Source organism: Corylus avellana, chromosome 3 (genome assembly GCF_965113065.1).
Source record: "Corylus avellana chromosome 3, dhCorAvel1.hap1.2, whole genome shotgun sequence".
Lineage (NCBI taxonomy): Eukaryota > Viridiplantae > Streptophyta > Magnoliopsida > Fagales > Betulaceae > Corylus > Corylus avellana.
In genome coordinates, this window is record NC_142492.1 from 16,353,021 (window position 1) to 16,371,517 (window position 18,497).

An 18,497-nucleotide genomic window follows, 5' to 3' on the forward strand; every position below is an offset into this window, starting at 1 on the left:
GATTTGGGAAAGATGGATGAACATACCCAGGGGCTGAACCATTTATACCTACTTTAGCAAAAAGCCATATAAGAATACATTTGTAACATCTAGTTGTTTAATACACTAGTTGAGAGACACAACAATGGAAATAATAGTGCGGATTGTAGTGGGCTTCACAACATGACTAAATGTTTCACTGTAGTCAAGGCTGGGTTGCTGATGAAAACCTTTAGCAACTAGATGCGCCTTGTAGCGATCAACATTGCCATCGGATTTTCGTTTAATTCTGAAAGCCCATTTGCATCCAACTAAGTTCATGGTGGAGGTACGAGGAATTAAGGACCAAGTGCCATTGTGCATGAGAGCATTAAATTATGTATTCGTAGCATCACGCCAATGGGAGCTTTTTGATGCTTCAGTGAAAGAGGTCGGTTCAATTTTAGCAATAACCGATTCGGTGATGAGGGCTTTGGGTGGAGGATAAGGGACTGTTCCATCTGTAAATTGCTTGGGCTTCTGAATATTATTTTTGGACCTTGTTGCATGCGGTGAGGTGCAACTAGTAGCTCTTCTGGAGATGGAGACGTGGAACTTGCAACCATGTGATCTTCTTAATGAGGAGACAATGGCTGAACTTCCGTGGCAGGTGAATGAGTGATGGCAGGAGCTAAAGGAGACAATTTAGATGTGGGAGAATGAGGTGGAGTAGCTTGAGTGGTAAGAGTAGGGGCTGGACATAGAATTGAAGTAGGAGCTGGACACATAGGTGGAGTAGAAGTGGGGTTACACGTAGATAATGGAGTGGTGGAGTAGACCTGAATATTTAATGGAAGCGAAACAGAATTTGAGTGGGGTTGTGATAGGCTATTGTGGTTAGAAGACAGGGAAAAAGGAAACATGGCTTCGTCAAAAATAACATGCCGCGAGATGTATATGCTGCCAGATGGGATGTGTAGGCAACGATATCATTTGTGTTGAAAGCTATATATATCCCAAAAAGACACAAATTTTGGAGCGGAAATTAAGTTTGTTTGTGTCGTAGGGGCGAAGATGCGGCCAACAAGCACACCCAAAGACCTTCAAAAAATTGTAGTAAGGAGCTTTATGAAAAAGTAATTCAAAAGGAGATTTGTGATGTGTTACTGGGGAAGGTAAGTGATTGATAAGAAAAGATGTAGTTAAGAAGGCTTCATCTCAATATTTTAAGGGCATGAAGGCATAAGCTAATAAAGATAATCCAATTTCAACAAAATGGTAGTGTTTTCTTTCAACTAACCCTTGTTGTTGATGGATATGAGGACAGGAAATTCTATGAGAGATTCCTTGTTTGGCCAAGAGATGGAATTAAAGGAACAAAATTCACCACCCCAATCAGATTGAATAGCCTTTATTTTGCATTCAAATAATTTTTCAACATGCTTTTGAAATTGCAAGAAGACGGAGGTAACTTTAGATTTTACAGCAATGGGAAATAACCATGTAAATTTGCTCAAATCATCTATTAAGCAAACATAATTACGTATTACATTTTCCATTTATTGAAGGAAAGGGGGAGGGTCCCCATACATCTGTAAAAAATAAGTCTAAAGGATGAGTAGAAACAGTAGAAGAAAAATGAAAGGGTAACTCTTGGCTTTTGCGCAATCGACAGGCATGACAAACGGTGGAAGCCTTATTCTGGAGAGTGGCAAGAGCATTGGTATGAACAACTTGACTGACAATTCGAAGAGATGGATGACCAAGTCGACAATGCCAACGGTCTTAGGAAGCACGTTCACCCACCAAAGCAAACCAAGAGGAATGTGGTACAGAGGGAAACATGTCTAGTCCATTCTTACTCTGGCCGCGAAGTAGAATGGTAGCCATGCGACGATCCTTAACACAAAAAAAATGTGGGTGAAATTCAAAGAATACATTGTTGTCACGAGTGAAATGAGACATAGAGAGAAGATTCTTCTGAATACAAGGAACATGAAGTAAATTTTTCAAGGAAAAGGAAACATGAGGATAATGTAATTTGGAAGAGCCAAGATGTTTAATTAGAAAACCTTGCCCATTGCCTACACAGAGTTGATCTGAGCCATTGTATTCCTCAGCCTGAAGATTGAGGCTCGCAAGATCCGAGGTTACATGATTGGTAGCCCCTGTGTTGGGGTACCAATTGAGATCAGTGCTGGGTTGAGGGACTGTGGTATAAGCCTGCATAGTTGATGAATTATCTTTTTGATAGGAATAATCAAACCTGGGGTAGTAGCTCAATGCAGTGTGACTAGGCTTGTTGCAAACTTGGCAAACTGGTATGGGAGATGTGACAGATGGTGAGTGAGGAGAGGGTCCCTTTCCACATCTGCGTCCTCGATGGGATCCACTATTGCGGTTGGGAAAATGGGAATTGTGAGTATTGCTCATGGAACTAGAGGGGCCACAAAATGGGCCTTTGTGCTTTGGAGCATAGGATTTGGCAGCAATATTGGCTAAAGGAAAGGATGCTTCAGCAGATTAGAGATTATGCTCCAAGCGCATATCATGTATGAGGAGATGGGCATTCAACTCTTCAAGAGACAAAGGATCAACCCTCGTGGTCATAAAGGTGACGAATGGATCATATTCAGATACCAATCCAGCCAACAAGAATGACACAAGTTAAAATTCATTCAAAGGTTGTCCTGCTGCAACAAGAGTATCAACAAGATTTTTGTATTTCTGGAAATATTCCATAATAGAGGAACCACTCTTTTTGATAGTTGCTAACTAAAAATGTACTTGCATAATTCTGGCTTGAGACTGAGAAGAGAACATGCGTTCAAGTGCTTGCCATACCTCATGATATGTAGCAAATCCAACCACATGAGAAATTAAATTCTCATATAAAGATGAGTGAATAGCATTGAGTACTAGCTGATCTTGTTGAACCCATAGTAAAAATTTTGGATTGGCCACAGTGGCTGGTGCATTGGAGGAGGGTGCAGGATTAGGGATGGTTTGGGTTGGTGGAACTACTGCCATAGACTTGCTGGACTCGTAGATAGGTGGTCATTTGATAATGCCAAGTGATGAAATTTCACGCGTGAGTTTGGCTGTGACATTGTGAGAGATGTAGTTGATGAAGGAGGCAAGAGAAGTGGTGGAGGACATGGCAGGGGAAGTGGTGGAGGATGTGGCAGGGGAAGAGGAATCCATAGGGTCGGGAAAAAAAAAATATTATTCTTGGGTCTTGAAAGGCTCTGATTCCATAAAAGGTAAAATAATATGAGATGCTTTGTAATTTTCTCACTTGTGTATGCTTTGTAATAACATGAGACACTCGTAGCTTTACAAGCAATTCCACAAATTATGGATTTTATTAAAAGCTGATATGGTGGACTTCCTTTTGTAGTTGATTGCCATTCCTTAAGTGATTGATTGGCAGATTTCTTTCTATAGGTGTATTTCTTTCTTGCTTGTGACTAGTTTCCTTATTTGCATAATGATGCTTTGCAGAATATGTTATAGGGCTGGCAGATAATAATGCAACATGATGTTTCCTTGTTGGGCTTCTATTGTGATTTATCATTGCCTTCATTGCATGAGATGATTTGCTGGATTGGTGGATCACGTGATTTGTGGAAATTGTCTTAATAATTAGTCGCCCCAAAAATTGCCACAGGCGCAGGTTACACAACTTACAAAGTTATTAACAACATATTGTATATCACTAGTTGCCATAAATGACATGATAAAATACAAACACCAAAAACTACTAGTATTTTTACAACTGACTTAAAATAAGTAAGCCCTTCCAAAAACTGGGGTGTCCTATCAATCCTATGCATAACAGTACATGTTGAGTGCCAAATATTGCATATTTGAGCCTCTTAATTTACATTTGTAAATCCCTTAGCCATGTTATAATCTAATGTTTTGTTTTAGTTTTGTAATTTAAGTGTTTTGAAGGTTGCTAAGGAAAAAAAATGGATTTGATCTGAGAAATACAAGTTTTTAGGAAGAAAACCACAAGGAAGCAACACCTGTACGGACATGGGAAATGCATGTTTGGACTGACATGCGCTCGAGTGCAATTAGCACGCGCTCAAGTGCACTCGGGAGAAGAAAGGGCATTTGGATACGGCAAAGGCCTGTCCGGACAGGCCACGTATCAGACATATGCCCAATGCCGTTTCTACCCCCCAAAACCCTAAAAATAAGATATAAAAAGAAAAACATGAAGAGAAGAAAAGGGGGGGCTACTAGGGACAATTTTTGGAGAGAATAGGAGCAAAAAGGCTAGGGTTTTCTAGTTTTTGGTGGCTTTCAATTTGAATTTTCTTATTATAAGTTTCTCAATTTCTATTGATTCCCATTTTGTTGTATTTTCTTTTGATTCCATGAGAGGCTAAACCCCCAACTATGGTTGAGGATAAAACCTCACAGATGAATAGCAACAGATCAATTTACATGTATGTTGCGAATAAATTCACACTACAAGCCCACCAAATTCTTGGCCCAATGGCCAAGGATAGGCCCACAAAGATATTAATAAGCAAGGGCTATTAATTGATAAGAAATATTTCGATTAGGATAATATCGGAATGAAGAAGCTCAATTCCAGCTCAAACTCCCATGAATCCTAGATTATCTCTACAAGATAATCGTTCAGGTTTATCTCTACATGATAGCTGTTGAAAGTTTATCTCTACACGATAGGTGTTGAGTTCTATCTCAACTCTGGACTCTCAAACCAACTCAAACAGGGAGAACTAATCCAAGCCTATAAATAGGCCCTACAAAGTGTACAAAAAATATTGAATAATCTACTCTCTTCTCATACCCTCTCAATATATTCTCTCTCAGAGCTCAATTAGTCCCTTTGAGCATATTGAATGGTTGTGCGCTGAAGCACGATCTTTCCCTTAGAAACTGTTTGGCATTGTCATCGGAGTGTCCCTGGTCTCCCGGGGACCCCCTTTGACAATTGCTCTTTGGTAGTGATTTGGAGTGCACGACGACGATGTATTGAAGACCCCGAAGAAAGCGCATCCACCATGAAGAAAACTGTTCTAACAATGTAAATTAACATTTATCCAATTATATGATTTGTATTTCTGATTGTTCTATTTTTATTCAATTAGTTGTTGATCACTTTTAGTTGAGTGCTTACTTTATTTGTTTAAAAATTGGATATCCATTGTTATTTGTTCAACGGATACATCAGAAGATTCTGTTTGAGTTGGATATCCCTTGTGATTTGTGCAAAGCATGGATAAATTGGATGATTTAATTTAAATCGGGTATCCTCTGTGATTTATGCAAAGAACGGATACTTTGGATGATTTAATTAAATCTTTTGAGCACAAATAGAATATACATAAAATGTGTCGTTTTGATAATGTTGATGAACATGAAACATGTTGCTATGAATTTGTGAGTGCTAATTCCAAAACCTTAGTGCTCGTCCATTGATTAATTTCATTTTGTTTCAGTTTATTTTTTTTATTTTCAATTTAAAAATCATTCAACTTTTGGAACTAGGTTAAAATTCAATCGATTTAGATAGAAGTTTATTTACACAAATACAATTCCTTGTGGATTCGACCTCGCACTTGCAAAATCTATATTGGAAACAACTCATGCACTTGCGAGTAACATTAAAACTCACAATAAGGCACTATAGCCGGGAAACATACAGCAGAGTTCTCAGTTGAGAGTGAGCATGTTTTCTTTGGATGAATTTAACAAAAATTGGACACAACATGTTTCAATTCACGAGAGGGAAAATTTTCCAAATCCTTTCGATAATGATCCACATGATCCATGTTCATATTGCTCTAGTTCTTATCATCATATTAGAAACTATCCATTCATTGGACAATTTTCTGATTTTTCAAATGAGCAAATGAACACCAATTTTTCCAGCCCGGGGTTCAAATCAAAGTCAAATTTTTATGACCCGGACTGGAGCAACCAATATGATTTTCTTGTGGCAAGCTCATGCTATGGGAAATTATGCTCACAAATTTCATAAGCTGCACCATCCTGAATATCCGCAGTTTGGCAACCCATCCTCCATCCCTTTAGCTCACAATTATCCTCCTCAAAAATCATTAGTGCTACATTTTTCAACTGCTCATGTCGATGACTTATAGGAGAGAGTAAACCAACTCATGGCAGCTAGCCGTTCCCATGCCCAGTCTCCTCACACTCACGCACCTCATAAGTCATGTTCATATTGTTATAATCCTCATCACCAGATAGATGATTGTCCATTCATTAACTATTACATGATTGCTGAGGATGAATCTAGAAAGTCTTCACATTAGTATGTCCATACCACCACCATACTTGGGAGTGAGGAAAATGTTGAAAATAGGGTGGAAGAAAAAGAGGAGCAAATTGAGCCCCTGCCAACTCCAAATTTGTCCAATGACAAGGAATTGAGTACTAAAGCTTCTTCTTTCAACACCATCCCTTTTGAGACACATCTTGAACCCCAAGATTCATTTCCTCAATGTCTCAAAGAGCCTTCCGATGCAAAACTTCTCAAGGATTTTGATAAGTGCGAAAATATTCATATTTTCTGCCCTTAACTTGCATGTTTTAATCCTTTGGTTTTGGTTAATTAGGTCGTTTTAATTCCTTTTTGTGTTTTTCATACTTATGTAGGCTTTTGGAAGAAAATGAAGTAAATCTAGATGATTTGGGCTCAAAAGAGAGAAGATGGGAAATTGGGAGCTCTCTGACACTGCGATCGATCACAGGGTACCTGTGATCGAGCACAGTGCCCGAGAAGACAAAGCACAATCCAGGCCAGGAGCGTGAGCGCATGCCAGAAGAGGATCAATCACAAACCTGTGATCGAGTGCACACGGGTTGCGATCGATCGCTCCCGTGCGCAGGAGACATATCAAGTGGCGGCCAGATTGTCATTCTTTTCATATTAGGGTTTTCCAACTCCCAATTGTAATAGGTTTTGAAACCCTATGAAATCCCATGGTTTACTACTTTGTCAAGAACTTCTAAAGCCTATAAATAGACCCTTAAGCCTTTAGAATAGAGAGACTTTGCAAGGAGAAGAAGAGGAGCTCTTCAAGTTCAAGTTTCGGGTTTATTCTTTTCCTTTCTTTTCTTTTCTTTATGAAGATGTTTAACATCAATTTTATATGTTGCTAGTTTAATTAGTAGGGCTAGATTGAAGCCCTAGTTATGTTTAGTTAATATTTCAATATTGGCGCCCATGTGATGATCTTGTTGTGCTATTTAACTTGATTAATGCCTACTTACATGAATTCCTCATATGTGTGTGCCTGATCAACATATGCATGTGGTATGGACTAGTTAGTTAAATCAATTTGGATGGCCGAGTCCTGGGTTTAATAGAAGTAACAAAAGAATGTACATTGCGATTCTTGGGTTAATCAACATGGGGAACTGGGAGTATATGCCATGCCCTAGGCCTCATGTGTTTGTCGATTTCCATAGAACATATGCTTTCCTAAGGAATAACTTAGTATACACCATGCTAAATCCCTTAGAAAAGAAAAGAGTTAGAGAATACGCCATGCCTAACTCGTTGCTTACAAAAATCCATAGCCTTAGGAGTATACGCCATGCCCTTAGGTTGACAAACATTAGATATGCATAACATGATCAAAGCATTGGCATATTGTTATATTAGCTAAATATAATTAGTGGTGGATATCAAAGCTCTACCTTTTATTATCATCACTTGGACAATTGATCTTTGTTTCACTTAAGGAATTTATTTGTAAACATAAATTCAGCAAGCCTCTTGGAAATGATCCTGTACTTGCACCATATACTACTATGTTGACCTTGTGCACTTGCAGGTAAAACGAACAATTATTTACCTATTAATTTAGGTAGATATTTTGCACATCAAGTCTTTGGCGCCATTGCCAGGGATTGTGGCGAATTTTGTTCAAAATTATTTTCCTTTAGTTGTATTATTTTAATTTTCAATTTTTAATTTATTTGTTAGCAAAAATAAAAAAGAGTTTTTTGTTTTCCCTAACTTTTCTATTTTCTGTTTTAGGTTACGGATTGGCATTCTGTGATTGCGATCAATCGTAAGCCAAGTGCAATCGAGCGCACTGCGATTGAACGCACCAACCTACGATCGAGCGCAGTTCCTGAGAGCATTCGGACCAGCAGCACTGAGGCTGCCTAACTGAAGAAATAATTCAGTTGATGCAAGGTTGTCGATCTCAAGCCTCAACCATTCTTCCACTCGATCCTGAAATTGAGCGGACAATTCGACAAAGACCTAGAGGCAAAGAAGAAGAAGAAAAATTGACATGGAAGACTTGCAAGAGAATCCAATTGGACCAAGACCATTAGAGGCAAATCCACCACGGATGAGGAGACCAATGAAGCAGGCATACGTTCCATCAACCCTCTTGCATAGCATATCAACCAGAGGTGGATGGCAGCTATTATATCTCTCCTCAAATCCTTAATGCATTGACTCACTTCAGAGCACAGCTACTGAGGATCCCAACTTGCATCTTAAAGAATTCTTCGATTTATGCAAGTTGCAGCATGTCCAAGGCCTAACCCCAAAGAGACTCAGGTTAGTCCTTTTCCCTTTCTCTTTGAAAGATAATGTTAAACTGTGGTACAATTCCTTGCCTGTAGATTCTATCCATACTTGACCACCGCTTTTCTGAAGAGGTTTTTTCCAGCCCAGAAGACAAAACAACTTAAAAAGGAACTTCAAATGTTCCAATAGCGAGACGAAGATTTATTCTTTGATGCTTGGGATCACTTCAATTCCTTGCTTCTAAAGCCCCCACATCACAACATCCCTCAAGATGAGCAAGTACAAATTTTCTATGAAGGTTTAGATGATACTAACAGAGGGATGCTTGACACAGCTTGTGGAGGTATGCTGACGGACAAGAGCAGTGAGGAAGCCATAGGGATCTTTGAGAGTTTAAGTGAACATACTCAACAATTCCCATCCAGAAGGAGGCAAGGTGTAAGGAGCAAAGGCAAGAATGAAGAAAATAGCGGAATGCAAAATCAGATGGCTGCTATAGAAAAGAAGTTGGACATGATTGTCAAGGCCTTGACTGCTCAGAAAATTTTACCTCTGCAACAAGACACACCAATCCAGGTATGTGCTAATTGTTCCCATCTAGATCACACCACTGAGACGTGTCCTTTATCTCCATTTGCAGAGCAAGAAGAGGTGAATTATTTGGGACAAAACAATCATCCCCACAAGAACAATCCATACTCCAACACCTACAAGCCAGGGTGGCAAAACCACCCTGATTCCTCAGGGGATAATAGTCGAAATATTCTGAACCTTCAAGGACAGAAAAGCAACCCTCAACAAGCAGTCCAACTAGCTCAAGAGCTAGAGAAGGATGACCTGAAGGATCTTATACGACAACTTGTGATTACACAACAACAATCCAATGCCAAGTATGATCACTCCATTCAAAGATTGGAAGTGCAAATGGGGCAAATGGCTAAGGAACTGAGTGAACTAAAGCGGGGTGAATTTCCATTCCAAACAATATCAAATTCAGGGGATCAACAGCAGATGAAAGCAGTCACAGCTTTCAGGAATGGCAAAGTCATAGGAACTGAAGAGCACCCTCAAGCATCTCCAGATGAGGCATCAACTTCCAAGGTAAATAAAATGGAGAGGGTGAATGCACCCCCTTTCCTCAAAGGCTAGTCAAACCAAAGAAAGAAAAGCAACTAATGGATATCTTTGAGACCTTACGGAAAGTAGAAATCAACATTCCTTTATTAGATGCAATTAAACAAATTCCTTTATATGCTAAATTTTTAAAGGATTGTTGCACTAACAAAAGGAAGTTTTGGGAATATAAGACAGTGGCCTTAACAAAAGAGGTAAGTGCAGTTTTGTTAAGAAAATTACCACCAAAGCTAACAGACCTAGGTAGTTTTACCATTCCTTGCAGGATAGGAGACCATTCTTTTGAAAAGGTACTATTGGATCTAGGAGTAGGGGTGAATTTGATGCCTTACACTGTATATGAAAAGCTGGGATTGGGGGAACTTCAACCAACCTCTATCACCTTGGAATTGGCAAACAGAAGCATCAAACGACCAAGAGGTATACTTGAGGATGTTTTGGTAATGGTAGGCACATTTATTCTACCTGCTGATTTCATTATATTAGATGTGGAAGAATCTCCTATGCATCACCTTTACCTATTATCTTAGGAAGACCCTTTATGAGAACTGCTGATACTACAATAGGTGTGAAAAAGAGTATTGTGAGCATGAAGGTAAATGGTGAGACAATAGAGTTCAAAATATTTGATGCATTGAAATTATCTCAAGAAGATTTAGAATGTTTTGACATTTGCATGATCCAAGATGTTAGTGAGACAGCTTTGCAGGACCAACAAAAAGATCCAGCGAAGGCCACCCTCAACCATAGTTTCACAAGGCAGGACATTGCGCCAAAACCTGAAGATGTTACTGATGACTGATAAGTGCTAAAATATTCATATTTTCAGCCCTTAACTTGCATGTTTTAATCCTTTGGTTTTAATTAATTAGGCCATTTTAATTCCTTTTTGTGTTTTTCATACTTTTACAGGCTTTTGGAAGAAAATGAAGTAAAACTAGGTGATTTGAGCTCAAAAGAGAAAATGAAGACAGTTGGAGCTTCCTGGTACTGCGATCGAGCACAATACCCGAGAGGACACAGCATCAAGTAGGCCATGAGCGATCGAGCGCATGCCAAAAGAAGGAACGATCGCAGACCTGGGATTGAGCGCACACCGGCTGCGATCGAGTGCACCCGTGCCCAGGAGATTTATCAAGTGGCGGCTGGATTGACATTATTTCCATATTAGGGTTTTCCAACTCTAAAGTGTAATAGGTCTGAAAACCCTACGAAATCCCTAGGTTTACTACTTTGTCTAGGACTTGTAGAGCCTATAAATAGACCCTATAAATAGACCCTTAACCCTCTAGAATTGACAGACTTTATAAGGAGAAGAATAGGCGCTCTTCAAATTCATGTCTCAGGTTTATTCTTTTCTTTTCTTTTCTTTTATGAAGATGTTTAACATCAACTTCATGTGTAGCTAATTTAATTAGTAGGGCTTGGTTGAAGCCCTAGTTATGTTTTGTTAATATTTCAATATTGGCGCCTTTGTGATGATCTTGTTGTGCTATTTAACTTGATTAATACCTGCTTGCACGAATTCCTCATATGTGTGTCCCTGTTCAACATATGCATGTGGTACGGTCTAATTAGTTAAATCAATTTGGATGGCCGAGTCTTGGGTTTAACATAAGTAACAAAAGAAATCCACGCCGGGTTCTTGGGTTAATCAACATGGGGAACCAGGAATATATGCCATGCCCTAGGCCTCGTGTGTTTGTCGATTTTCATAGAACATATGCTTTCCTAAGGAACAACTTAGTATAAATCATGCTAAATCTCTTAGGAATGAAAAGAGTTAGAGTATACGCCATGCCTAACTTGTTGCTTAGGGAAATCTATAGCTTTAGGAGTATACGCCATGCCCTAAGATTGACAAGCATTAGATATGCATAACCTGATCAAAGCATTAGCATATTGTTATATTAGCTAAATATAATTAGTGGTGGATATCAAAGCCCTACCCTTTATTATCATCACTTCAACAATCAATCCTTGTTTTGGTTTTACTTAAGGAATCTATTTTTAAACATAAATTTAGCAATCCTCGTGGGAATGATCCTGTACTTGCACCATATACTACTATGTTGACCTTGTGCACTTGCAGGTAAAACGTACAATTATTCACCTATTAATTTAGGTAGATTTTTGCACAACAAGTTTTTGGCGCCGTTTCTGGGGATTGTAGAGAATTTTGTTTAAAAATTATTTTCCTTTAGTTTTGTTATTTTAATTTTCAATTTTTAATTTAGTGTTAGCAAAAAAAAAAAAAAATCAAAAAGAATTTCTTCTTTTCCCTAACTTTTCTGTTTTCTGTTTCAGGTTGTGGATTGGCATTATGTGATTGTGATCAATCGTCAGCCAAGTGGGATCGAACGCACCAACCTGCGATCGAGCACAGTTCCAGGGAGCATTCGGACCAGGCAGTATTGAAGCTGCCTAACTGAAGAAGTAATCCAGTTCATGCAAGGTCGTCGATCTCAAGCCTCAACCGTTCTTCCACTCGATCCGGAAATTGAGCGGACGATTCGACAATGACCTAGAGACAAAGAAGAAGAAGAAGTTGAAATGGAAGATTTGCAAGAAAATCCAATTGGGCCAAGACCATTAGAAGCAAATCCACCACGGGTGAGAAGACTAATGAAGCAGGCATATGTGCCAACAAACCTCCATCAACCCTCTTGCATAGCATATCAACCAGAGGTGGATGGCAGCTATTATATCTCTCCCCAAATCCTAAATGCATTGACTCATTTCAGAGGCACAGCTACTGAGGATCCCAACTTGCATCTCAAGGAATTCTTTGACTTATGCAAGTTGCAGCATGTTCAAGGCCTAGCTCCAGAAAGACTCAGGTTAGTCCTTTTTCCTTTTTCCTTGAAAGATAATGCTAAACTGTGGTACAATTCCTTGCTTGCAGAGTCCATTCATACTTGGGAAGAATTGACCACCAAGTTTCTGAAGAGGTTTTTCCTAGCCCAGAAGACAAAGCAACTTAAAAGAGAACTACAAATGTTCCAACAACGAAATAGAGATTTGTTCTTTGAAGCCTGGGACCACTTCAATTCCTTACTTTTAAGGTGTCCACATCATAACATCCCTCAAGATGAGCAGGTACAAATTTTCTATGAAGGATTAGATGATACTAACAAAGGGATGGTTAATTCAGCTTGTGGAGGAACATTTATGGAGAAGAGTAGTGAGGAAACTGTGGAACTTTTTGAGACATTAAGTGAGCATTCACAGCAATTCTATTCAAGAGGAAGGAGAGGAATCAAAAGCAAGGGCATATATGAAGTAAACCTCAGTGGGGGATCAACCAATTAGTTGGCTGCGGTAGAAAAGAAATTGGATATGCTTGTCAAGGCCATGACTGTTCAGAAAATTTCACCTCTGCAACCGGACACACTAATCCAGGTATGTGCTATTTGTTCCCATTTTGATCACACCATTGAGAAGTGTCCTTTATCTCCTTTTGCAGAGCAAGAAGAGGTGAATTTTGTGGGACAAAACAATTATCCCCACAAGAACAACCCTTACTCCAATACTTACAATCTAGGATGGCGCAACCATCCAAATTTCTTTTGGAGCAATAATCAAGGACAGCAGAAAGGGCCCCAACAAACAAGCAAGCCAACCAACTCAAGAGCCAAAGATGAACCAATTGGAGAATATGATACACAACCTGGTGACTTCACAACAGCAGTTCATGGCTGATCAAAAACATGTCAATACAAAGACTGGAAGTGCAAATGGGTCAAATGGCAAAGGAGCTGAGTGAGAGGAAGCAGGGAGAATTTCCAGCTCAAACAATACCTAACCCTGGAAATCACCAGCAGCTGAAGCCCGCCACAATTCTGAGAGGTCCTACTCCTACAAGAGCACTTGAGCCAGATTCTGAGCTCAAGTGCAGCTCTTCACACTAGGAGCATTACAATCACAAGTAGACTCATTTGAGCAGGCACGAACCTCAAGCGCATCTACTCAAAACAGTGGTACTGAAGCCACTGAAGGTGGTAACATTTTCACTCTTGTCTTCTTCATCTTACTTTCTTTACTTCACATATGTTTCAATTATCCTTTATGTTTCATTTTCATTATTAACCTTTATTTTCCTTTTCTTTTGTTTTCAATATATATATATATATATATATATATATATATATATATATATATATATTGACATTCTGTTACTACGATCGAGCGCAGTAACCGAAAGGTGGCTCGACACATTCTATCAATGTGATCGAACGCACTATAGGTGTGATCGACCGCACATAACCCACACACGCACATCTTTGGCCGAATGCTATCGAGCACACCAAGAGTGAGATCGAGCGCACTCGGACAGCAGGGCCTGCGACCTATTTAGGTCACTTTTTCCCCATGGCCCACAACTCCTCTCCCGGTGCCATACAGATTCTCCCAAACTCCCCACCGCCGGCACTCGTCCTCCTCCCATTTTTCACCTAGTTTTCACCACATCCACTACACCACCACCATCTAAGACCCTTCTCCGGGCACCATACCACTAGCTTTCCACTAAAACCACTTCATACATCCCAAACTTCAATATCTCCGAACACTCATCCAACCTCCAATTTTATTCAATTTTTCTTGCAGTTGTGGGTGCTTATCCACCCACATTGCCTCTGTGTTGGGATTTTTGTGTGTTTGCAAGGAGTTTGGAGCATCCTTGGCCGGAGTTGTCTTTGTGGCCATCAGAAGTGCACACCACCTGTTCGACAAAAGTCCCAGTTAAGCTCACAATGCCTAGAGCCCGTGCTTCATCATCCAGGGGATCCGAGGCCCAAGCCATCTCTCCTCCACCCACTTTTGAGGAGCGGGAGCTGCTGTTTGAAACCACCTTCGCCATCATAAAAGACTTTCAACACAATGAGGTGGCTCAATGGGCAGATGCTGAGTTTAGGCGAAGGGGTCTCAAGAAGCTCTTTAAACCGGTCACCTCTATCACCTACCGGAAGCTGGTCGTTGAATTTTACGCCAAGCTTTCCCATGAGTGTGACAACTCGGCTGCTCTCTCCTCAAAAGTACGAGGGCAAATTGTCCATGTGTCGAGGGCCGACATAGCCACAGCCTTGCAGTGCAATGATGAGCATCCTCCAGAAACTGCAAATCTTGCAGAGCAACCGCCCTGATACTATGTGGCGGATATCATTAAAGACGTGTGCCAAGGGCACTATGCGAATGCCCACCACAATGCCGGCAGCCGGTCCAAGCTACCTCGAAGGTTGTGGTTTGTGGATTCCATCTTGTACCGAAATGCCTTCCCCTTAGGACACAAAACTCAAAGACGTGATCAATTCCTCCATACTCTATACGCCTTCACAAGGATGCATGGTACTCCATTCCCGACATCATTTGGAACCAAATCCATAAATTTTGGAATGGAGTGCACATTGGGGGAGCCGAGTCCACACATTCATGGGGATTGCCTTTCCCTACTTGATCACATACATTCTGCAGAAAAAAAGGCATTAAGGGCACCGCAGCTGATGAGCCAGTCACCACCACTCCATTGTTTGGCATTCTCCAATGGAACAAGAGCTACTCCCATATGCCCCGGGCACCTCCAGAAGAAGGGGAGGAGGCAGATGAAGTCGAGCCAATGGTCGAAGATGAACCGGCAGCTGAGCCAGTAGATGAAGATGAGGAGGAGACCTCAATTGACGTTCGAGCCATCGAATACCGATCCCTTTGTGAACAAATGGACGGTGTTCGGAGAGAGCTAGCTGATCAAAGAAGGGAGGCTAGAGAAGATAAGGTCGCCATGGACAAACGCTTAGCTGCCCTAGAAGAATTGATGCGGTCCATCCTAAACCGGTTACCACCACCACCTGGAGCATCTACTTCTGGGCAACACTAAGAGGAGACCACCGTCTGGCTGAAGACATAAAACTTAGTGCTCATGGGAGGCACCCCATAGCATATCCTTTTATTTTGTTTGATTTATATTATTTTGTTTGATTTATATTTTGTTGTGTTTTCATTTGTGTTTAATATTTTTGGTGTTTTTGGTGTTATGTCGTTTCTTTTCCATTTTGTTGATGCGATCGATCGCATCACACATACGATCGAGCGTAGGTCCCCATATGTGAGACTACCGCACTCTGTTAGTGCGATCGAATGCACAACATGTGCGATCGAGCGCACTTGGTAGCATCCCATAGTTATTATCATTATTTTTTTATTATTTTGTTCTGTTCAATTTTATTTTGTTTTGGTTTTTTTTCATTTCACTTGTTTGTGTGTTTTATTATTTTGTAGGGACAAGTGTGCTTCAATTCCAGTTTGAGAGTGTGCTATGTGCCATGCTTTCGAAGACTATGTCGACCATCTCCCGGGTACATTCTTTCCTTTACTTATACACATTGGGGGCAATGTGTCATTTAAGTTTGGGGGTATGGGCACACATGTTTACTCACACTTTGTCCCAATTTCATGTTATTTGTTTTTTGTGTTGTTCGTTTATGTAAAAAAAAAAAAAAAAATGTTTATGCATGTTCATGTTTATCCTAAAATTTTAGGTTGATCTAGAAAGAATTGTGGCTTGAATTCATCAGTGAGCTTAAAATTTTGAACACATGATCTGATGAGTGAATCTGTTAGTTTGGTTACTTGTTGAGGACAGTTGAAAAATCTCATGTTTGATCTGATCACACAAGCACATTAGAACATAATTTGTGAGGTATGACATGAGGTCTGATATGTGTGTTTTTGCATCTTGGATGAAATTGGATGACTTATTAGATGACACTATGACATATATAGTGAAAAAAAAAAGAAAAAATACATGATCATTGATAAGCTTTTCACTGAGTAACTGGGCATCTTGCCTCAAAGCATTGAGTGTTCATGTCCAAAGGTGAAAAATTTGGATTTGATCAATGTCATGGTTAGTTGGTTTTGTAGCCTTTTTGACTCGAGTTAGTAGGTCCTTAGGGGTGTCTCTACACCTAATGCCCTAAAACCACCCGGTTTGGGAGTCATTGATTTAACACTCGCTACAAGGGTCAATTAGAAAGCTTAAGGGAACCAACATTGCACAACCGGACCAAAACAAAAAAAAAAAAGAGAGAAAAAGAAAGAAAAAGATAATGCAGTGTGTCATTCTAATTGGAATTTCATTGAATTCTGAGATAAGGAGACATAGCATATTGGAAAGATTTGGAAGTCTCATAATTTTGTACTAGTTCACTGTACACAATTTTCAAACTTGTGATGATTTAGCATGTCCTTTGTAAGTAATTGCACTTTGAGATTCCAATTCATTGTGAAGATGGAGTTCATCTTGTTAAGTTTGCTTATGAATGAAAATCATAATCTTGAAGTGATGCTTTAACTTTTGGAATAACATGGACTCTTGCAAGATGTTTGTGGGTAACATTTCTTAAAAACCTTCACGAGACTTCACTCGTTCACTAAGGAATTCCTAGTGGTTTAAAAGGCTTGTTGCATATGCTAAATGTAATCATGCATCCCACGAAAGATGGATTTATCTTTTGTTTTCTGTTTTTCCATTCTTATTTTTAGTTTTATATTGCTAAGGGACTAGCAATATGTAAGTTTGGGGGTGTGATAAGTGCTAAAATATTCATATTTTTAGCCCTTAACTTGCATGTTTTAATCCTTTGGTTTTAATTAATTAGGCCATTTTAATTCCTTTTTGTGTTTTTCATACTTTTACAGGCTTTTGGAAGAAAATGAAGTAAAACTAGGTGATTTGAGCTCAAAAGAGAAAATGAAGACAGTTGGAGCTTCCTGGTACTGCGATCGAGCACAATACCCGAGAGGACACAGCATCAAGTAGGCCATGAGCGATCGAGCGCATGCCAAAAGAAGGAACGATCGCAGACCTGGGATTGAGCGCACACCGGCTGCGATCGAGTGCACCCGTGCCCAGGAGATTTATCAAGTGGCGGCTGGATTGACATTATTTCCATATTAGGGTTTTCCAACTCCAAAGTGTAATAGGTCTGAAAACCCTACGAAATCCCTAGGTTTACTACTTTGTCTAGGACTTGTAGAGCCTATAAATAGACCCTTAAGCCTCTAGAATTGACAGACTTTATAAGGAGAAGAATAGGCGCTCTTCAAATTCATGTCTCAGGTTTATTCTTTTCTTTTCTTTTCTTTTATGAAGATGTTTAACATCAACTTTATGTGTAGCTAATTTAATTAGTAGGGCTTGGTTGAAGCCCTAGTTATGTTTTGTTAATATTTCAATATTGGCGCCTTTGTGATGATCTTGTTGTGCTATTTAACTTGATTAATACCTGCTTGCACGAATTCCTCATATGTGTGTCCCTGTTCAACATATGTTAGTGAGACAGCTTTGCAGGACCAACAAAAAGATCCAGCGAAGGCCACCCTCAACCATAGTTTCACAAGGCAGGACATTGCGCCAAAACCTGAAGATGTTACTGATGACTGATAAGTGCTAAAATATTCATATTTTCAGCCCTTAACTTGCATGTTTTAATCCTTTGGTTTTAATTAATTAGGCCATTTTAATTCCTTTTTGTGTTTTTCATACTTTTACAGGCTTTTGGAAGAAAATAAAGTAAAACTAGGTGATTTGAGCTCAAGAGAAAATGAAGACAATTGGAGCTTCCTGGTACTGCGTTCGAGCACAATACCCGAGAGGACACAGCATCAAGTAGGCCAGGAGCGATCGAGCGCATGCCAAAAGAAGGAACGATCGCAGACCTGCGATCGAGCACACCCGTGTGCAGGAGACTTATCAAGTGGCGGCTGGATTGACATTATTTCCATATTAGGGTTTTCCAACTTCAAAGTGTAATAGGTCTCAAAACCGTACGAAATCCCTAGGTTTACT